This window comes from Rhinopithecus roxellana, chromosome 3, assembly GCF_007565055.1.
Source record: "Rhinopithecus roxellana isolate Shanxi Qingling chromosome 3, ASM756505v1, whole genome shotgun sequence".
NCBI lineage: Eukaryota > Metazoa > Chordata > Mammalia > Primates > Cercopithecidae > Rhinopithecus > Rhinopithecus roxellana.
In genome coordinates this window covers 84,139,254-84,162,779 of record NC_044551.1, presented here as the reverse complement: position 1 = coordinate 84,162,779, position 23,526 = coordinate 84,139,254, and the positions used below count along the sequence as shown (strand labels likewise).

Below are 23,526 nucleotides of genomic sequence, written 5' to 3'. Positions count from 1 at the left end.
GCAAGCTATGCCATTCATGGTCTTGGGACTGTCTATGTTCTTCTGAAGCTCAGAAAAAGAGAATAGTGCTTTTAAAGACACATTCTAGTAAAATAGGCTGGTTGATGGGAGTACTGGGAAGGGATGGATCCAGTTGTTTGGGACCAAGAAAAAAGCCCCTGGGGAAGGCATGGAGCAGAGGGCATCTCCACTGAAGTGGCCCAGGACAGTGCTCCCAGACTTGTTCTGCCATCTGTCACACATTTCAGTTACCACTAACCATAAGCAGTCTGAGCATGTGAGGTGCTAGGGTGCTTGTTGAGCTTATCCATTACAGTCATGGTATTTTTCTCCTTGCCTCAAAAAATAAAATGCAAACCACTTCAGATCTCTGCACTCTGATTTATCCCTCTATTAAAATACTAGTACTAGAGCTAATTAATATAGAGTTGTAAGATATCTTCACAAACAAAAATAGTCCAGGCGTGGTGGCTCATGCCTGTAATCCCAGCACTTTGGGAGGCCGAGGTGGCTGGATCACCTCAAGTCAGGAGTTTGAGACCAGCCTGGCCAATATGGTGAAACCCCATCTCTACTAAACATACAAAATTAGCTGGGTGTGATGGTGTGCACCTGTAATCCCAGCTACTTGGGAGGGTGAGGCAGAATCACTTGAACCCGGGAGGCAGAGGTTGCAGTGAGCCGAGATTGTGCCACTGCATTCCAGCCTGGGCAACAAGAGCAAAACTCCGTCTCAAAATAAATAAATACATACATACATACATACATACATACATACATACATACATACATCTTTCAGCAAAGTTTCTCAAGCAAATTTCTGTGAGGCAATTTTCCTTTTGACCTGCATTAGGGACACCAGGCGCGACCTTACCAGAAGTGATATGAGGACAATGAACAAAGCACAGATTTTAAAACAAATTATGAAAGAGGAAAGATTGACCTTCTGGGCCAGGCATGGTGGCTTATGCCTATAATCCTAGAACTTTGAGAGGCCGAGAGAGGCAGATAACTTAAGCTCGGGAGTTCAAGTCCAGCCTGGGCAATGTAGCGAGATCCCATCTCTACCAAAAATCAAAAAAAATAAAATATTAGCTCGGCATGGTGGTATGTGCCTGTGGTCTCAGCTGCTTGGGAGGATGAAGTGGGAGAATTGCTTGAGCCCGGTAGACCAAGGTTGCAGTAAGCCGAGATTGCGTCACTGCACTCCAGCCTGAGTGACAGAATGAGAACCCATCTCAAAAAAAAAAAAAATAGACTTTCTGATAAAGCACTAATGAATCTAAACTGTAAACTGTTAATAATCCTATGCTACTCATAAGAGAAGTTTTAACACAGCTGAAATTTAAAAATGCAGTAATGCTATCCTAGAGTAACAATCATCATTTATCAGAAGTTTAAACTAGGCCGGACACATGGAATAACTCATTGAATCTTCACAACTTCCCATGAGCAGATATTACTAATATCCCCATTTTATAGATAAATCTGAGGCACAGATAGTTTCCAAGGTAATGCAAATGTGAAAATGCTGGAACCTGGGCAGTCTCAGAACCCAGTGGTCTGACAAGCTGCACAGACACTGAAACTTTTTAAGAAGTGAATTTGAGGCCATACCTGGTCACCACCCAGAACTGGGGCTCCATTGCTTTCATCTTTATGTCCCTTGGCACATAGCTCAACTCCAGAGTCAATACCCTGTGTTACGTTATGCTCAGGGAAATTTGGGTAATTGTGGATGACAGTGTAGTTACAGAGTTTATAATTCAAAATAGTATTGAAGACCTGCAGACGGTGGATTACATTTAATTATTAAGACCAACCTCCAAACAATTAGAATAGGAGGATGCTGCAAGATTGCTGGAAACAAAAATCCAAATTCAGGCTCACACCTGTAATCCCAGCACTTTGGGAGGCCGAGGCAGGTGGATCACTTGAGGTCAGGAGTTCGAGATCAGCCTGACCAACAAAGACAAAGAAATTAGCCAGGCATGATGGCACACGCCTGTAATACCAGGTACTTGAGAGGCTGAGGCAGGAGAGTCACTTGAACCCAGGAGGCAGAGGTTGCAATGAGCTGAAATCACGCCACTGCTCTCCAACCTGGGCAACAGAGTGAGACTGTCGCCCCCCCAAAAAAAAAAAAAATTCAAATTCAAATTCAAAGATCAATAGCATTCCTTTACACTAGCAATAACCAAATAGAGAATGCAATACTAAGAAAAAACACTGGCTGGTAGAGTAACCAAAACTAGAAAGTACATAGGCACAAGTCTTAAGAGAAACTTTAGTAAGAAATCATAAAACTTTATTGAAGGATACAAAAGAAGATTTGGATTAATGAGGTGATAAACCTTATTTATGGAGAGGAGACGACAGTGTTTTAAGGATGTCAATATTTCCCAATTAATAACTTCAGTGAAATTCCAGTAAGTTTCTCAACAAGAATTTTTAAGAAACTTGAAAATATTTTAATGTTTACATGGGAGGAACTGAGAATAAGACCACTGTGAAAAAGGAGTATGAAAAGGATGGACTCATTCTATCAAATATTAAAACACATCAGGTAACTATAGCAATTAACGTAACATTGATGCAGGAACAGACAGATTATCAGAAGGGAGTAACTGTAACACTGACCTATATATTTTTAGGGACTATGTATGTGAGGCAAGACCGTGTTAATCACTGCATTGGATTTTTAATCCATTTGGGGTGGGTGTGTGTGTGTGTGTGTGTGTGTGTGTGTGTGTGTAATCCCAAATGGATTATATTATATTTAAATATATGTTAAATTTATATATTTATAAATATATTTTAAATATATATTAAATGTATACATAAACATATATATTTAAAATATATGTGTGTATGCGTGTGTATATATATATTTTTTGAACAGGGTCTCACTGTCACCTAGGCTGGAGTGCAGTGGCGTGATCTCGGCTCACTGCTACCTCCGCCTCCCAGGTTCAAGTGATTCTCCCACCTCAGCCTCCTGACTAGCCAGGATTATAGGCATGAGCAACTATACCCACCTAATTTTTCTGTATTTTTAGTAAAGACAGGGTTTCACCATGTTGGCCAGGCTGGTCTCGAAATCCTGGCCTCAAGTAATCAGTCTGCCTTGGCCTCCCAAAGTGGTGGGATTACAGGCATGAGCCACCATGCCCGGCCTTGAAATATATTTTTAATTCATCTTAAGTTTGCTTTTCCCTTCAGAGGGTAGATCTAATTATATATTTTCCACATGAAAGCCAAAAAAGCCTTAAATATGAAAAATTACTGGAAGAAAGATATAGAGGATACAGAGAATCTTCTTAAAACAAAACAGAAAAGGCAGTTAAAATCCATGACTCCATGGACATGGCCAGATCTCAAAAGGAAAAAACGAGGAGTATAAAAAGCAAGATATAATATATTAATACTATTTATGTCAACTAAAATACACATAAAAATGCATATGCTTATCTATAAACAGTACATAGTATTAAACATCAAAACCTAGACTGGAACGACATGCACTAAACTGGAATGGAATGGAGTTGGGGTTTCTCAGGATCAAAGGGGACTTTCATTATAATTGTTTTTTGTGGTTGTTTAAACAAAGACTAAAAGCAAATATAGCAAAACATGAATGGCCATTAAATCTGAGTGGCAGACATATAGATGTTTGCTACATTATGTTTTGCTTTTTTTTTTTTTTTTTTTTTTTAAGATAGTCTTACTCTGCTGCCCAGGCTGGATAGAGTGTAGTGGCATGATCTCAGCTCACTACAACCTCTGCCTCCTGGGTTCAAGCAATTCTGCTGCCTCAGCCTTCCAAGTAGCTGGGACTACAGGCATGCGCCACCACACCCGGCTAATTTTTGCATTTTTAGTAGAGATGGGGTTTCACTATGTTAGCCAGGCTGGTCTTGAACTCCCAACCTCAGGTGATCCACCCGCCTCAGCCTCCCAAAGTGCTGGGATTACAGGTGTGAGCCACAGCACCCAGCCACATTTTCTCTATCTTTTAAGTTTTGAAAAGAATTCTAAAAATGCAAATGTTAAATCTAGTGTTTCTTCATCAACTTCCTTATCAATTCAGTATTTTCTTATTTATAATCCCATCGTTGCTTCAAAACATGTAATTTTAACAGGGCAGACTAGTAAGTGGTTACTGATCTCACCTGTGATGATTGATTTTTATGTGCCAATGTGGCTAGGCTACAGTGCCCAGTTGTTTGGTCAAGCAGCACTCTAGATGTCGCTGTGAAAGTATTTTTTTAGCAGTGATTAATACTTAAACCAGTAAACTCTGAGTTCATAATGTGAATGGGCTTCATCCAGTTAGTTGAAGACCTTAAAAGATTGAGGTTTCCTGAAGGAGACAGAATTGCCCCCTCAAGACTAGCATGTAGAAACCCCGCCTGAGTATCCAGCCTGCCTGGCTTGCACCCAATTAAGACCCAGGCACGGTGGTTCACGCCTGTAATCCCAGCATTCTGGGAAGCCGAGGTGGGCGGATCACCTGAGGTTGGGAGTTCAACCAGTCTGACCAACACGGAGAAACCCATCTCTACTAAAAATACAAAGTTAGCTGGGCGTGGTAGTGCATGCCTGTAATCCCAGCTACTCAGGAGGCTGAGGCAGGAGAATCGCTTGAACCTGGTAGGTGGAGGTTGCGGTGAGCTAAGGTCACACCATTGCATTCATGACTCACTGCAGCCTTCGCCTCCTGGGTAATCCTCCTACCACAGCCTCCTGAGTAGCTGGGAGTACAGGCACATGCTACCATGCCCAGTGAATTTTTAAATTTTTTTGTAGAGATGGGGTCTCATTATGCTGCCCAGGCAGGTCTCAAACTCCTGGCTCAAGCAATTCTCCTGCCTCAGACTCCCAAAGTGCTAGGATATGTGAGCAAATTTCTTAAATCTCAATTGCTCTCAAGATCTCTCTCTATACATACATATATATAGGTATACATATATATGTGTATGTACACACATATATACATACAGTCAAGCATTGCTTAATGATAGGGATATGTTCTGAGAAATGTGTCGTTAGGTAATTGTCATTATGTAAAAATCATGCAGTGTACTTACACAAAACTAGATGGGAAGATATATATTATTTGTATTTTTTTCACATGGAAAACCAAATGTTTCAGCACCATTACTATCAATCATTTCCCCTACTAGTCCTGCAACGCCAATATCAAGTGCCATTAGCAGGGTTTTTTTGTATATGTTCCATTATAATCATATGGGCCCATTATCATATATGCAATCTGTCAGCAACTGAAACGTCATTATTCAGTGCAAGACTGTACACACACACTCATACACACACGTATGCAGATATATGTGTGTGTATGTGCATATATATCCTCTCAGTTCTGTTTCTCTGTAGAACCCTAATATGCCAATGTTTCAAGTTTGGGGGTTTCTCAACAACTAAATGGCTACAATAAACACAATGTTTGTAACACTGAAAAGGGCAGACAAGCCTGCCTTAGCGGAGGAAGGAGCAATGACAGGACAGTTAACATAGACACAGTGGGTCTAAACATCAGCCAGGTGGCCTCTTGTTGGATGTGTGTTTCCTAGTGGCAGTCTCTCCGTCTGCCTGGAACTACTTATTGGCAAGATGCTTTCTAGGGGACACATGTCCACACTCCCATGGAGGGGGATAAAGAAGAGCTAGACAAGTGACCTGTGTCCTTCCTGTACCCATGATTTTTCCCCAGGGAAATTCTCCATGTTTGCTTTACCAAAACCTCAAGTTGACCGGCCCTGAGATGGAGCACTCTCTAGACTGCGCTACTACCTTCTATGGCTAGGTTCTCTGCTTTGCCCACAAGTTGTCAGCGGCCCCAGGTGGGCACGTTTTACACACACACACACACCACTCACCTTAATCTGCTCAACACAACTCCAAATACCACACATGCCCTGATACGAAGTGATAGTCATACGACTATTCCAAATACAGGTGATCCTCTACTATCCCAATTAGATGACAGCTGAAAATGTTTTGGGGGCAATTTGATTAGATAAATAAATGAATCTATATTATTAGATGCAAAATCCCATTTACAATATTAAAATATGATACACTTAAGACATCTTATGGTGTTAATAGAGTAACGCATATACACATGTATATATCATATACATGAATATGTAAACATTATATAAATTAATGCTAACTTAGAAAGATTTCTGCTTTCTTCCCAACTCTCTCTCACACTTTAGGAAAACATTTATTTAAAGTCTACAGTGGCACTGGCATTTTTACACCACTTCCTGTGATTACAGCTACATTTTGAGTTTTCCAGAACGTATCTTCTTCACTTTGATCTAAGTTATTTGAGTAAGGTTCTTAACTTGTTCCTTTTTTTTTTTTTCGAGACAGTCTCATTCTGTCGCACAGGCTAGAGTGCAGTGGTACGATTTCTACTCACTGCAACCTCCACCTCCTGGGTTCAAGCAACTCTCCTGCCTCAGCCTCCTGAGTAGCTGGGATTACAGGCGCCCACCACCATGCCCGGCTAATTTTTGTATTTTAGTAGAAACGGGGTTTCACCATGTTGACCAGTCTGGTCTTGAACTCCTCACCTCAGGTGATCCACCCACCTCACCCTCCCAAAGTGCTGGGATTATAGGCGTGATCCACCCACCTCACCCTCCCAAAGTGCTGGGATTATAGGCGTGAGCAACTGCGCCTGGCCAACTTGTTCCATTTTTAAATGATCTTTAAAAAAGCCTTGTTTACAAAGAAACCTGACACTTGTTATGAGGTCAGATGCTCTGGAATATTACTAGATGTTTTAAACCACCCTCCCCCCTTTTTAAAAACATGATTTCCTTAGCTGACCTCTAAAGCATCCAAAAACAGCACAGCACTGAGTAAGGTCATTTCAAGGTAATGTGTGTTCTCTAAATACTACTTTGTTCAAAATAAAATAATTGCAAGACCCTCCCACGGTGTGAGAGAATTTAGAGAGACGTAAATATATAAGGCCACTCTCTCATTTCTGGTAACTTTTTGTGGGGGCTGGGTGGACTCTCCACCTTACATTTGGGCATATTTGGGCATATGTGGTGAGCTGTATAACTTATTTTCCATATTTTCTCTCAAATGCCCTTTTCCCTCAGCAGGTGGCTAGGACAATATGGTACTAAGTCTTAAGTAGAATTCCCCAAGCTAGAGTTGGGGGACTCCAGAGGAATCCAAAATGTTGAGTCCCAAGGACACAGAAACAGGTGCCTCTCCCACAGGACAGTATGGCTAACGTGAGGTCAGCTGGCAGGGTCAGTGGCTTTCTGTCTTCCCTTTCTCTTCTTTTTTAAAAAAATAATTTGCACACTTGTGGTATGATGCCTTTAAGGGTGGTGGGAGAGCATAATCGGGGAGGCTTCTGGGCAGCTGTGAGGGCATGAATCCTCCCAGACGCCATCACCACCTTCTGCAGGGGGTCAGACCCACCCTCTCCCTGCCCTCAGATGCCCGAGCCAACGGCAGGAATTAAGACTCTGAGCTCAGCTGCAGCACTGCTAGAAGGCACTGCCGATAGCAACAAGAGCCAGAGAGGGCTGTAAGAGACAGAGAATTTTCTGGAACATCCTGAAGAAAGGCGTAATACCTCGGGATCTTCAAGGGAGTCCCCGTCATTACCTATTTCAGTGACTGAAGTGCAAAGGACAATGGACAATATTCCAAGCTATAAAAGATGCTCATCGCAGCCAATACATTTCTTTTTTCTCTTTTGAGACAGAGTCTCACTCCGTCACCCAGGTTGGAGTGCAGCGGTGCGATCTCAGCTCACTGCAACCTCCGCCTCCCAGGTTCACGCCATTCTCCTGCCTCAGCCTCCTGAGTAGCTGGGACTACAGGCGCCCACCACCACACCCGGCTAATTTTTGTATGCAGTCAATACATTTCTGTTCCAAGGGGTGGGGGAGGCAGAAAAAAAGAGATGGACAGTGCTGATGAATATACGTCACAGGGACAATGAGTCAGGAAGGAGAGGAAGCCCAAGGGGTGAGGACTGAGAAGGGTGGCTGGAATTAACTACAGAGAGCACAGGTTCCTCCTGCACAACTGACCAAATCCAGCCTCTCACCAGTATACGTGAATGGATTTGTCCTGAAGGAAGATACAGATAGAGCATGTCTGGAACTTTGATAGTTACAACATGAAAGATGGGGATTTGCCTCTTTCTCTTTGGGATTTTCTCCATTAAGAAAACTGACCTTTGGCTAGGCACAGTGGCTCATGTCTGTAATCCCAGAACTTTGGGAGGCTGAAGCAGGCAGATCATTTGAGGCCAGGAGTTCAAGACCAGCCTGTCCAACATGGCAAAATCCCATCTCTGCTAAAAATAAAAAAAATTAGCTAGGAGTGGTGGTACACACCTTAATTCCAGCTACTCTGGAGCCTGAGGCAGGAGAATCTGCTTGAACCCAGGAGGCGGTGGTTCCAGTGAGCTGACATCGTGCCACTGCACTCCAGCCTGGGTGACAGAGCAAGACTCTGTCTCAAAAACAAACAAAAAAAACTCACCTTTAACACAAGCCTCATTTTATAAATGAGCAAGTAATTCAAGGATGTTAACAATTGGCTCCAAAGTGACAAAACCCATTAGAAAAAGCAGCAGCAGCAGACCCAGCACAAGGGGCTCAGGAGTTAAGTTTTATTAAGGGCATCCATGGTCGGCAAAGTAATGAACGCTATGCACAGTCCCTCACTCACTCCATCCTCACCATGAACCTATGAGGGAGTGACAAACCTTATCCCCACTTTACAGTTGAGAAAAGGAAGGCAGGGATGCTAACTAGCTTTTCCCAAACTGACATGGGACACCTGCATTTATTTATTATTTATTGATTTATTTATTTAGAGACAGTCTCGCTCTGTCACCCAGGCTGGAGTGCAGGTGGTGCAATCTTGGCTCACTGCAACCTCTACCTCCCAGGCCCAAGCGATTCTCCTGCCTCAGCCTCCTGAGTAGCTGAGAATACAGGCACATGCCACCAGACCCAGCTAATTTTTGCAGTTTTAATAGAGACAGGGTTTCACCATGTTGACCAGGCTGGTCTTGAACTGCTGACCTCGTGATCCACCCACCTCAGCCTCTCAAAGTGCTGGGATTACAGGCGTGAGCCACCACACCTGGCCAAGAGCTACATTTAGAATATTCCTTCACTGAGATGGTTTGTGTGTGGGGGTCCGACAGAGGTGACTTTGTGACACACCACCTTACATTACCTGTGCAACACAGGGTATGTCAAGGCCCTTCTGAGCCTCAGGTCCAGATCTACAAAATAACCCTCTGCTATCTAGGTGTGAGATCCCCCAGTTAAAACTCCCAGCACAAATCCTGACAAGTAGCGGGCACTCAGTAAAGGTTACCAGCTCCCCTTGCCCTGCCCTGCCCCACCCCTGCTGCCTTTCTTTCCCTAATCTTCCCAAACCTATGTCTCATAGGTATGGGTAGGGATTTATCAGGACTCTGGCTGACACACATATGTAGAAGAACGTAACATGTGGAGGGCGGAACACTCCACATCTGGGATTCACCTCATCACATGCAGACCTAGGCTTGCTCAGGCAGTCTAATTGGCTTTGTGTCTCTTCATTAAGGAAAGGCTTTTTCTTGTCCATCTGAATCCAACTTGAAGCTGTAAATTTAGTGGGGTCAAAAGTTTTTGATTTTGTAGGGGACACCTGATACCCTGGTCACTGAAATAAATACAGACCCATGAAGGGCCAAACCAGAAGCAGCACCGATCCCCGTGCGGCAGCAAAGGCCTCCCAGAGAAAGGCTCTGCCAGCAGCCCTCACCTGGCCTGAAGGAAACCACTTCTTCTGCAGATGAGGGCTGAGGCTCTGGCTCTAAAAACCACATAACTTACAACTAACTCACCCAACCCAATCCTAGCACCTCATACACCCACATAAAATGCTGCTCTGAAGTTTAGAGGAGGAGAGATGCTCCGAAGCAGTGGTGGGCTGGTCTGGATAGCCCCCAGCTGTATACATTGGGGCTGTGTTGAAGTCTAGGTTGGAATCTGCTGTCTGCATCCCATTAGGTTTTTTTATGAGCTCAGAGCATGACTATCTGGTTTGCATTTGCAGCCAGAGGGAAGCAATAAAGAACAGCAGAGAAGCTTTTTAAAGGATACCTGGTGGAGGTTAGCTGCACCAGAAAGCACCCAGGAAATGACCAGGTGGTGTCATCAGAGCAAAACGAGGAAAGAACTCCAGGCAGAGTCAAGGCATGGAGGTCTGGTACCATCCATGGCATTTACTGTGCTCCAGACAAAGCCCTGAACCTCTTGAGCTGAACTTCACCTTCAAAGGATAAAGCTGGATTAGACATGATCCGAGATCCCTTCTAGCTAGAAAATTCTATTATTTCAGTCCCTTAAGGAACCCCTGACTCTGAAAAACATGACAGCTAATTGCTAGCAGTGTGTTGCCTGTAACTGGCACTCAGTAATTGCTTACTGCATGAATGAACCGACACTGATAAGGACACAAATGAAAGTTATGAAAATTCGCTAATAGTCACAGATTATGATACCTGCATATGGACTAGAATCCAAAATGCTGGGTCCCAAGAACACAGAAACAGGTGCCTCTCCCACAGGACAGCATGGCCAACATCAGGTCAGCTGGCAGGGTCAGTGGCTTTCTGTCTTCCCTTTCTCTTCTTTTTTAAAAAATAATTTGCACACTTGTGGTATGATGCCTTTAAGGGTGGTGGGAGAGTATCGTTGGGGAGGCTCCTGAGCAGCTGTGAGGGCACGAATCCTCCCAGACGCCATCACCACCTTCTGCAGGGGGGTCAGACCCACCCTCTCTCTGCCCTCAGATGCCCGAGCCGACAGCAGGAATTAAGACTCTGAGCTCAGCTGCAGCACTGCCAGAAGGAACTGCCGATAGCACTAACACTAAACACACACTTGCACTTTAATACGTATGTTATTATTCTACTTCAAGAGCTGCCGTCCTGAGGCTGGGTGCGGTGGCTCACGCCTGTAATCCCAACAATTTCAGAGGCTGAGGCAGCCCAATTGCTTGAGTTCAGGAGTTGGAGACCAGCCTGGACAACATGGCAAAACTCCATCTTCACAAAAAAGACAGAGTAGCCAGGTGTGATGGCGCCCACCTGCAGTCCCAGCTCGTGAGGCTGAGGTGGGAGAATTGCTTGAGCCAGAGAGGCAGAGGTCGCAGTGAGCTGTGATTGCATCACTGTACTCCAGCCTTGGCAACAGTGAGACCCTATCTCAAAAAAACCAAAACAAAAACAAGCGTTGCCATCCTGGTAAACCCAGGGGACTTTAAAAAAAGAAAAAAAAAAAAAGCTGAGGCAGGAGAATGGTGAACCTGGGAGGCGGAGCTTGCAGTGAGCCAAGATCATGCCACTGCACTCCAGCCTGGGCGACAGAGCAAGACCCGGTCTCAAAAAAAAAAAAGTTGGCCGGGCGCGGTGGCTCAAGCCTGTAATCCCAGCACTTTGGGAGGCCGAGGCGGGCGGATCACAAGGTCAGGAGGTCGAGACCATCCTGGCTAACACAGTGAAACCCCGTCTCCACTTAAAGAATACAAAAAATTAGCCGGGCGAGATGGCGGGCGCCTGTAGTCCCAGCTACTCGGGAGGTTGAGGCAGGAGAATGGCGTGGACCCGGGAGGCGGAGCTTGCAGTGAGCTGAGATCCGGCCACTGCACTCCAGCCTGGGCGACAGAGCGAGACTCCGTCTCAAAAAAAAAAAAAAAAAAAAAAAAAAAGTTGCCACTAGACACAGGTGGCTGACACCTGTAATCCCAGCACCTTGGAAACCTGAGGCAGGAGGATTGTTTGAGCCCAGGAGTTCACAACCAGCCTGGGCAACACAGGGAGACCCCATCCTCTACAAAAAAATAAAAATGAGCTGAGGTGGTACACACCTGTGGTCCCAACTACTTGGGAGGTTCAGGTGGCAGGATCACTTGGGCCTAAGAGGTCAAGGCTGCAGTGAGCCGTGATAGCGCCACTGCACACCAGCCTGGGAGAAAGAGCAAGAACTTATCTCAAGAAAAGCCAAAAACAAAAACAACAAAAAAGAGTTGCCAATTCTTGTAACCTCTTATGTCAAACAGTGTAACACACTGTAGGGAGAAGGCTGAATCATCTTCCTCCTCCCGCAGGACTCATAATCTATTGGAAAGGACAGAATAGACACAAGATGACAAATCTCAGCCGGGCACAGTGGCTCACACCTGTAATCCCAACACTTTGGGAGGCTGAGGCGGGCAGATCACGAGGTCAGGAGATCCAGACCATCCTAGCTAACACGGTGAAACCCCGTCTCTACTAAAAATACAAAAATTAGCCAGATGTGGCGGACGCCTGTAGTCCCAGCTACTCGGGAGGCTGAGGCAAGGGAATGGCGTGAACCCGGGAGGCGGAGCTTGCAGTGAGCCGAGACTGCGCCACTGCACTCCAGCCTGGGCGACAGAGCAAGACTCTGTCTCAACAAAAAAAAAAAGACAAATCTCACATAAGATACAATTCGGATGGGCACGGTGGCTCACGCCTGTAATCCCAGCACTCTGGGAGTCTGAGGTGAGTAGATCACCTGAGGTCAGGAGTTGGAGACCAGCTTGGCCAATATGGTGAAACCCCGTCTCTACTAATACAAAAATTAGCCAGGTGTGGTGGTGCATGCCTGTAATCCCAGCTACTCAGTAGGCTGATGCAGGAGAATCACTTGAACCTGGGAGGCAGAGGTTGCAGTGAGCTGAGGCCCAGTGGGCCTGGGCGACAAGAGCGAAACTCCGTATCCAAAAAGAAAAAAAAAAAAGGATACAATTCAAATTCAAATTCAGATGTAGTAAATGTAACTGGCACTTTAGAGCCAAGCATGACAATTAAGATTATATATGAGAAAAAAATGGACAAAGACTATCAGTCAGAGTCCAGCAGGAAACAGAAGGCACACTGAAAAGGTTTCAGTGGAGACTGTTTTAGGCAGGGACTGTTTACAGAGGTGCAGACAGGAGACAGGCAGAGTGCAGCACCCTGGGACTAGCAACAACAGCAGGGAAACTGCTAGGGCCTCTAGGTCTGCAGAGCATGGAGAGGAAGCAGTATTATCAGACTATGCAGGAACTGGAGCAAGGAAAGTGAGCTGCCTCAAGCGCTTCGAGGAAATCTGCCATCGTCAGAACCCCAGCAAGGTTAGGGGGACTGTGAGGGAGATAAATACCCAGATGCTCTTTCCTCCTCCTCTGATCCTCTGCCAGTGCCTTCCATTGGCTGAACCCAACCAGAAACAGAAAAAGCAAGGACCAGATGCTGCAGCTCACAGACACAACCCTCTTAGTACAGAGGAAGTCAGAGAATGAATTGGGGGCAGGGGAAGAAATGACAACACATACAGAACTGTAATTTACACTCACACATACATATATCTCTGATATGTATTTGGGACAAATGTCTTTTGACTTTTTTAAAAAAATTATGTGTTCTACAAAAGGCCTTCATCATAGGATTCATCTAAATGGAAATATCAATGTCTTATAGCATATCTCAAATGTAAGTTACAAAACAGAAATTTATGTGATTTCTTTATGTGTAAACTTCCACAGAATGCTTATATTGTTTAAGGAATGGTATATTTATTTACAGAGAGGCTGACAAGTGAAACTGCTAAGACAACAGCCCACTAACCAGACAAAATTGTCTTTTAACAGTTTTCCTTCATCCCCTATCCCCACAAGCTCACCCATTTCCAACTCCAAACTTTGCATCCTAATGCATTTTTCCACTTACATTTTCTATCAGTTGGCAATTAAAACAAGCATCTCAGAGGTCAGCCAAAAGTCCTAACAAATGAAAGAGCCAGATATATAATCTCTAGATTCAAAAGTGTAGTAAGACATGTGAGAAGAAACCACCTGGAAAACCACGCTAGGCAGGCACCACTTCAGGGATGCACATTTCAAGCGGCAATTCCCTGCCAACTAATGATTAACAGGAACCCCCACGAAAAGTTATAAAAATCTCAGTGCTTCCAAAATGCCGTCTACTTTTGTGCTGAGTTCTGTTGCTGGCAATGGGAATCTGGAACTGGGATGATTAGGGCCTCTCTGAAAGTCAGAGGGGTCAGGAAGATGGAGAAGTAACAGAACAGTCAAAAAAAGGTCTCATGGCTGGGCAGTGGCTCATGGCTGTAAGCCCAGCACTGTGGGAGGTCAAGGCAGGCAGAATCAGTTGCGGTCAGGAGTTTGAGACCAGCCTGACCAACATGGTGAAGCTCCATCTCTACTAAAAAATAAAAATAAAAATTGGCTAGGCACCATGGGTCATGCCTGTACTCCCAGCAGGCGCGGGATTGCCATGCCTTGGGAGGCTGAGGCAGGTAGATCACAAGGTCAGGAGTTTGAGACCAGCCTGGCCAACATGGTGAAACCGTCTCTACCAAAAATACAAAAAAATTAGCTGGGCATAGTGGCACGCGCCTGTAATCCCAGCTACTTGGGAGGCAGGAGAACCACTGAACCCGGGAGGCAGAGGTTGCAATGAGCCAAGATCAGGCCACTGCACTCCAGCCTGGGGGAAAGAGCAACGCTTCATCTCGGAAAAAATAATAAAAATTAGCTGGGTCTGGGGGCACGTGCCTGTAATCCCAGTTACTAGGGAGGCTGAGGTAGGAGAATTGCTTGAACCCGGGAGGCGGAGGTTGCAGTGAGCCAAGATTGCACTACTGCACTCCAGCCTGGGGAACGAAACTCATTCTCAAAACAAAACAGTCACATGGTTATCTCCCAATTAATAACCCCAAGTCTCAGATATTCTAGCCCATACTACTTAAATGTCCAGTCCTGGGAATATAGATGTGCAAATTATGGTCCTTCAACTCAATAGGAAAATACGCTGCCATTAAAATTAGTGAGTCAGCCTGGCATGGTGGCTCACGCCTGTAATCCCAGCAGTTTGGGAGGCTGAGACGGGTGGATCATCTGAGATCAGGAGTTTGAGACCAGCCTGGCCAACATGGCAAAACCTCTGTCTCTACTAAAAATACAAAAATTAGCCGGGTATGGTGGAGCGCACCTGTAGTCCCAGCTACTTGGGAGGCTGAGGCAGGAGAATCGCTGGAACCCTGGGATGGATGTTGGGGTGAGCTGAGGTTGTGCCACTACACTCCAGCCTGGGCAACAAAGTGAGACTCCTTCTCAAAAAATAAAATAAGAGTCTATTAACATGAGCAATCCTTGTGTTGTTCATTCACAATAATGTTTGAATACCAATTGTTTATCACAGATGGTTTAGGGTGTTCAGGATGTAATGATGAACTGTATAGTATAAGGCATACATATTATATAGTATAGAACAGGCTCTGAAGGCCTTCCATTCATAAAAATGACTCAAATCATTGCCACTGAGTCAGACCGGAAAACACAGGAACGAACAGGGTACTTTCTCCGGCATTCTGGTCTTCCTGACAGCACTGAGCACTTCCAGAGCTTGTTTCATCTTCAAAACTTTCCAAAGTCTGGGAGGCACAAAGGGTGGAAGACGGGGGAAACCATACCAAGTCTCCAGGCAGACTTTTCAGCCTCCACAGTCCTAGGAGGGAGGGAGTGAAAACTAGTGCTTGGCTTTTCACAAGCAGGAGCACGAAGTGTCTTCAGTGCTGTGTCATCTAAAAGCAGTCCTCACTTCAGTGACAGCCCAGGATGTTTGCTCCCTGGGTTCAGCCGGTAATCTCCAAAGCAAGGAACTCCCCCACTTTTCCCCAAATGTCTCAATAGTTATTCCTTCGTTTGAAGTTGGAAGAAAGAATAAAATTACTTTCATCTGCCTAGAAAATAGGCAGCGTAGAGAGGAATTCTACTTGGAATCAGAATGAGAATCAGAAGAGGAATAGGGGAGCTCAAATCTGAGTGAGCCCACGGTCTGCCTCAACTCTTTTTGGAGATGAGCGATGCATAAATAAATCTCCACCTGTATTACTTTAGCAGCAAATGATAGCAAACCCTGACTCAAAGTGGCTTAAACAGGGAGGAAATTCATCATCTCACATGCGAGGAAGTGCAGAGGAAGGGTGGGGCTCTGAGCTGTGCTTCTCTGGGACTCTTTGGGACCTGCTACTTACTCTCTCCTGCACGGTGGCTGCATCCTCAGGTTAGGGGCAACATGCCTATGCCAGTTTACACAGCAACACAGGGGGAAAGCAAAAGGGCCATGTATTTTGCGTCTTTTTCTTGGTAGTGGACACACCTTCCCTAGAAACTCCACCACAGACTTTCCTTTACTCTTTATTGCTTAGCCTTTGAGCGAGCTCTTTCCTATGCTTGTCTCTGGGGCATGGAATGGAGATATGTGACCTAAATGGACTAATCATCTCAGAGAATAACGCTTCCAAGTCCACCTGACCACACCACCACCCAATGGGCTGCTGGTGAGGGCCAAAAAAGGAAATGGACATGAATATATTTCAAAGTTAACGTGCTGCATAGTTATCCTCACAGACAGAGCCCTGATAAGCCATAGCATCAAATATGTTCAAAAATGCCTTCTGCCCAATACTCTGTGCAGAAGCAGCAGCATAATGAATGATCCGAAGAAGAAGACACTACCATGCCAACAGGAATGACCAACAGCCACCACTCTCTTCAGGGGCTGGGACATTTTAAATGACTACTGCTGAGACGAAAGTTCAATGTAGCCTATCTGAAATGTGGCCCCAAGTGGGCACCTGCAACAGAAAGAAGAACTGAGAAGAGGGTTCTGGGGCAAAGTTGGGGGCATCAGGCAGGGAGACTCATTTGCCAGTAAACACAATGGTCTGACATGAGTGAGGATGAAGGGAGGTTGCTAGCCTCTCGAAGATAAAGAGAACAGGAGAAACAATGATTGCAACACAATTTTGGAAGCTGGAATGTAGAAAAACTAGTGGTAACTGACTTAGCAGGTGGGAGAAAGCGAAAACCTAGCACAGCAGTGAGGAAAGCCAGGTTGGAATTTATGCCCTGCAACGCCTCTGGAATTGGAGGCAACGTGCACTGAGGTGGAAGAGACCCTAAATCACCTTAGCCCTAGGTACCAAGTGAAGGCTGAAATTCTGCAACCTGTGTGTTCTGCTGTGTCTCGGCAACTCTGGACTCAGAGACACCAGGGGTAGCTGAGGGCAGGAGCTGAAAAAACAGGCAAACAAGACAAAGTCATCACACCAAATGGTTAGACTTCAAGTCTCCTCCTCATCTGGCTCCCAGAACACTGCAGCCAACCAATTCCCCTCAGTGTAGGGGATTTCTCTTCTACCCAATCCGTTTCCCCAGAGAACAAAGACAGGTTCCAAAGAACAAATTATCAGGTGTGAGTGTCCTCCAATGAAACCACCAGCGAGCTACCCCTACAGCAGAGGTCCTCTGTGCTAGCTGCATATTTCAATCACCTGAGAGCTTTTAATACTTGCAACTACCTGGGCCCCAGCAACAGTGTACGTCACTCAGTTACTCAGCAAATATTATATGTATGGAAAGGTTCATGTGTGCCAGGCATTGTTCTAGATTCTGAGACAAGTTCTATGTTTCCTTCTTAGTAAGAAGGAACTATTCCTGGGTATATGTCATCTATGTAGATCTTCCAGTTATCTTTTTAGCGAGCGATCAGTCAAGGATCATCAGACATTTGAAGAAAGCCTTTAATGTGGAAGTGATTAAAAACCAAAAAGCAAACAAAAAAACTAAGAGGAAATCTGAGGAAACAAAGAGTGCAGGGAGTAAAGAAATGCTTCAAAGAAGCTGTAGTTGAGATCCACAGAGAATTGAGAAGCTTTTCATCCAAGAAACAGTAACAGGTTATAAAAAGAAAATTTCAGATATTTTTAAGGCTTTCTTGGGAATTAGAAATATGATGACAGACATAAAAACTGAACATATGGGTTGGAAGACAAAAATGAGGAAATTTCCCAGGAAGTAGAAATGTTTTTTTAAAAGGAGATAGAAAGTATAAGAAAAAGGGTAATGTTACCACCCAATAGGTTCATTTTGCCTGCTGCCCAGATAGAGCCAATTTATCAAGACAGGGGAATTGCAATAGAGAAGTTTAATTGACACACAGCCAGCCGAACAAGAGAATGGGGTTTTATGACTCACATCAGTCTCTCTGAAAATTCGAAGGCTGTTTTTTTAAGACTAGATTGGGGGAGGGAGTGGCTAGGGAATGGGTGCTGCTGATTGGTTGGGGATTCAATCACAGGGGTGTGGAAAATGGTCCTCATGCTGAGTCCACTTCTGGGTGGGGCCACGGGACCACTTGGCAGGTCTGGGTGAAGCCACTAGTTGTCAGAAATGCAAAAACCTTGGCTGGGCTCGGGGGCTCACACCGTAATCCCAGCACTTTGGGAGGCTGAGGCGGGTGGATCACTTCAGGTCAGGAGTTCAAGACCAGCCTGGGCAACATGGTGAGACCCTATCTCTACTAAAGATACAAAAATCAGCTGGGCAAGGTGATGCATGCCTGTGGTCCCAGTTACTTGGGAGGCTGAGGCACGAGAATCACTTGAACCCAGGAGGCAGAGGTTGCAGTGAGCTAAAATCATGCTACTGCGCTCCAGCCTGGGCAACAGAGGGAGACTCCATCTCAAAAAAGAAAAAAAAGAAAAAAGAAAAAAGAAATGCAGAAACCTGAAAAGACATCTCAAAATGCCAACCTCAGATTCTACAATAGTGATGCTTATCAAGCCGCAAATCTTGTGGCTACTTTGTCAGTCTTACCAAGGCAGTCTGGTCCCTAGGCAATAAGGAGATTTGTTTTGGGAAAGGGCTGCCATCATCTTTGTTTCAAAGTTAAACCATAAACTAAGTTCCTCCCTAAAGTTAGTGTGGCCTACATCCAGGAGGGAACCAGGACAACCTGGAGGTTAGAAGCAAGATGGAGTCAGATCACATCGATTTCACTATCATAGCTATTCTTTTTGCAAAGGAGATTTCAGTAAGAAAATTCGAGAGTCAATTCATGATGAGGGCCTCCTTCCAATTAGGAGAAGGATGGAATTTTTCTTTTCTTTTTTCCTCTAGGAAACTGGCTGGGTGCAGTGGCCCATACCTGTAATCCCAGCACTTTGGGAGGCCAAGACAGGCAGATCACCTGAAGTCAGGAGTTCAAGACCAGCCTGGTCAACATGGTGAAACCCAATCTCTACTGAAAACACAGACAAAAAAGGCCAGGTGCGGTGGCTCACATCTGTAATCCGAGCACCCTGGGAGGCCAAGGCGAGCAGATCACCTGAGGTGAGGAGTTTGAGACCAGCCTGGCCAACACATTGAAACCCCCTCTCTACTAAAAATACAAAAATTAGCTGGGTGTGGTGGTGCATGCCTGTAGTCCCAGTTACTCAGGGCTGAGGCAGGAGAATCACTTGAATCCCAGAGGCAGGGGTTGCAGTGAGCTGAGATCGCACCACTGCACTCCAGCCTGGGTGACAGTGAGACTCCATCTCCAAAATAAATAAATAAAAATAAAAAGACACACACACACACACACACACACAAAACCAACAAAACTCCACGAAACTGTTCAGAATAGAGCAGAGTTTCTAGATTGAGAAAGCCCACTGGAAGCCTGGTAAAATGGATGGGAAAAGACTCACACCAAGTCTTTTTTTTTTTTTTTTTCCTTTGAGTCGGAGTCTCCCTCTGTCGCCCAGGCTGGAGTGCAGAGGCGCAATCCCGGCCCACTGCAAGCTCTGCCTCCTGGGTTCATGCCATTCTCCTGCCTCAGCCTCCTGAGTAGCTGGGACTACAGGCGCCCGCCACCACGCCCAGCTAATTTTTTGTATTTTTAGTAGAGACAGGATTTCAGTGTTAGGATGATTTGGATCTCCTGACCTCGTGATCCACCTGCCTTGGCCTCCCCAAGTGCTGGGATTACAGGCGTGAGCCACTGCGCCCGGCCCACACCAAGTCTTACAATGAAACTTCATGAGAACAGAGAGAATATTAGGGGACAAAGAGGAAATCCTAAGAACTTTCAGGAGGGGATATCCATTCAAAGCATCAGCCTTTAGAATGACACCAGACATCTCAATGGCAATTCTGAAATCTAGAAAAGCAATGCTTTCTAACTTCTGAGAGAAAGGGATTTCCAACCTATGTCAACCTTGAAGGATTTCAAAAAACTTGCCTCCCATGTCCTCTTTCTCAGGAACTTCTGGAAGGTGTGTTTTACCAGCAAAAGAACATAAAGAAAAAGGAAGACATGGGGTCTAAAACACAGGGGATACTACATGAAAAAGCAGCAAAATGAATTATAATAATGGTGAGAGGAGGCACCACAATGATGGATGTGCAACTGGCCTCAAGAGCGGCAGGTGGAGGACGACAGAGTTCTCATGAGGGAGGGACCCAGCAGGCAGTGTGTGCTTCCTAACTAGAAATAAGTGCAAAGAGTTGAAAATGGTTGTCTTTGGGGCACAGAGGTGGAAGTTGAGGCTAAGCATGGTGACTCACGCCTATAATCCCAGCACTTTGGGAGGCTGAGGCGGGAGGTTTGCTGAGGCAGCCCAAGAGTTTGAGACCAGCCAGGGCAACATAACAAGACCACGTCTCTAGAAAAGAGAAAGAAGTGGAAGTTGGTAAGAGGTAAGGTGAGTGAGTACTGTCCCTAGTTATAAGCCTTGTAGGCATATTTGACTTTTTAAATTTTTATATATAATATATATACACATATATACATATACACATATATACACATATATACATATACATATATATACACATACATACATAATGGTTTTGATAAGGAGAGAAGCTCACGCTGTAAGTCTGATTCCAGAATGAGAACCCAGTAAAATCAGGAAGAACCCACTCTCTGGAGGGCAGAGCAACAAGCACTTGGCCAAACCTCTGGGAAATAAGACTTGATGAAGAAGGCAAAAGGGAAGAGCAGGTAGCCACCTTGATGTCCCAGGAAACACGGTGCAATGGACTCGCCATTCTCTTCAATGACACCATCCCTAAGTGTGACCTGCATGGAGCATACAGAGATTAGCAGGAACAGCGGCTCAAGGGAAGCTCCATTACGTGCCAGGTGTGCCGCTGGTAAATTTTAAGGACGTGAGGAGGCAGAAAGGCAGTTTGGTGACTTTGCTGCTCTTAGACCATCTTCCTTTCACTCTAGATTAGAGGGAGGCTGACAATTACACCCAGCAATGCAGGCTCAGAGAGGCTGAGGGCCCAGATAAGCCTTAAATTCACTTCGGTTCCCGACCCCCATCACTTTTCCTTTCTTCTTTCTTTTGCTTGTGGCCCGCTCTGAGAACTAACTTTTTCTTCCTTAAGACCTGACACAGGCCACTTTCCCCAAAGGCCATCCTCCTGTCTGTGAGTCCCGCAGCTGCCCCCAGGGGCCTTGGGTTTGACTGAAGATCCTGAAGGATTAACTGTGGGCGGGTCCCGTATCCTCTCAACTCCATTAACATCTCAGCAAAAGGAGCCACCCAGGCCTACAGGTTAGTATTCAATGGCCAGATTAGCAGCTGGGGGGCAGATGAAGCCCTTGCAACTCGCCTGCAAAGCTGAAACGAGAGTTGCAAAACAGTAGGAGTGCGAAGTCTGAAAGTACTCTATTTTATTTGTATTAAATATATTTTAAAGATTTAAATCTTTGAAGATATTTAAATATATTTCTATATTAGAAATGTATGTAAAGATATTTCTATATTATTTAGAGTTTATTATATCCCTTTACGATATCAAACTCAGCCTAGCCTATTTCTATGAAAAGTATTTGTTTACTGTTTACATTCAGTCTTTTTCTCCCAGACATGGTTCACAGGATGACAGCTGTAGTTACCTCCTTCTTTCCCTCCATCTCATGAGACAAGACTGACTTCATTTCACTTATAGTGTTTATAAACTACCTAGTAGAGAGGAGCTACAGGACAGAAAATGTCACTCTCTTTTCAAACATCCTGTATCTTTAAATATCTTTGATTTGTGGATCCCATAATCAAAACATTTTGTGAATCAGTGGTGGGGCTGTTGTCCAAGCAGGCTGTTTAGTAATTTGGGGGCAAAGATCTGTCCCCAAAGGCGATCACGACCTCGTGTGAGATCATCCACAGTTGCCGCGGGTAAAGAAGGCAGCTTTGCTCCGCCTCATTCTCCTGCTAGCGAGGGATGGGGACAGTATGACAGATTCCCCGGGCTGCTGCCATGCCCCCCCCCGCTCCTACCGGGGCTTCAACGGCACAGCCCCCAAGGTTCTGAAACCACCGTGGCTCTGGAGCCCCCTACTACCTGCCCGCCGGCGCAGCCCTTCCCTGTCTGTCCGTCACACACACCCCGGAGCGCCGCCTTCCGTCCAGCCATTGACAAACCAGCTCCAAGTCACTTAGTCCTCCCGAGGAACACAAACCGTCTCGCAACACGCAAATCCCCCACTTTAAAAAACACCACACCCCAGTGATACGGGAGACGAGAAGGGCAGACGCTTAGGTGGCGGCTCCGTGCCTCAGAGGCTGTGGCCAAATCTCCACATTTGTGGATTCAGCCCCAATCTGCACCCCAACCTGGATCAGACCGGGAAACCTGAGGCTTTCGCCTGAGAAGCCGATTTCCTACCTCCACTTCTGAAGTCACCTTTGGAGGGTTCCTCTCCGATCCCCTCTCCGGAGCTCCTGGGAGTCTCCGCCGGCAGCAGCTGGGCGCCGGGTAATCCTCTCGCCGGGCCGGGCTCCGCGCCCCCGGGGCAGCTCATTAGCCTAATCACCTGCAGGCGGCCCGGGGGCCTGGGGCGGCTGCCAGCTGCCCTCCTGGAACGCAGCTCCTGCAGGACTTCCCGAGGGCTGCTCTCTGCCGGCTCCACGTCTGTGGGAGGACCCCCCTCCTCCCTCCGCGCCGCGGTGGAGGAGGTTAGGAAAAGCCTGTAATGCAATCCTAAACTCGGCTCGCCACTCCCCGGCTCACTTGTCAAAACCCCACAGCATTCCAGGATCCCCTCCCCGGTCACTCCCCTCGCTGGGAAAAGGAAACCGCCCTGGGAAGGATTTCAGGGAGTTTGGGGCTTCTCATCCAGACACCTTTGTTTACACCGAGGGCTCGGGAGCTTCCTGGGGCAAACCCGGAGCAGCTTAGAGGAAAAAGCGCCCTACCCTAGACCCTCGCTTGCACCAAAAGTTCTCCTTCCGAGCCACTGCAAGAAGCTCCACCTCCCCACATCAATTCACTTCATGACCACTCCGTTTCATAATCGGCGGCAGCCTGGGTTCTTACGGGGGTGGAGCCCCCAGCGAAAATCACAACCATGGCACGGGGCAGGATGTCAGGGAACTTTCCAGAAATCCCCGGTCAGAGCCTTTCTACTGGAGTAACCAAAGTTACCACCACTGAATTACAATCGCCGGTGACTGCACGACCGAAGCATTTCCTTTATACCTTCTCCTGCTCCCCTACCCCTCCCACCTTCTGTGGGGTTCAGTCAACAAGCCCTCCCCCAGGAGGCCTGAGTGGGCCAGGGCCCTGCAGCCATCGCTC

The 23,526-nt window shown here is 46.0% G+C and overlaps 1 protein-coding gene across 4 annotated transcripts in view; it reads right to left on the bottom strand.

Annotated features, from left to right (window-relative positions):
* The window catches only part of PDZD2 (PDZ domain containing 2), a 485,800-nt gene that overhangs the window by 238,668 nt on the left and 223,606 nt on the right, over nucleotides 1-23,526 (bottom strand). Inside the window, exon 1 of one of the 4 annotated variants that reach the window (XM_030927375.1) lies at nucleotides 22,615-22,983. The exons of the other annotated variants lie outside the window; for them this stretch is intronic. The gene's annotated coding sequence lies outside the window, so the exon portion shown is untranslated. Of the gene's footprint in view, nucleotides 1-22,614; nucleotides 22,984-23,526 lie in introns of those variants that run through there. 4 annotated transcript variants of the gene reach the window in all.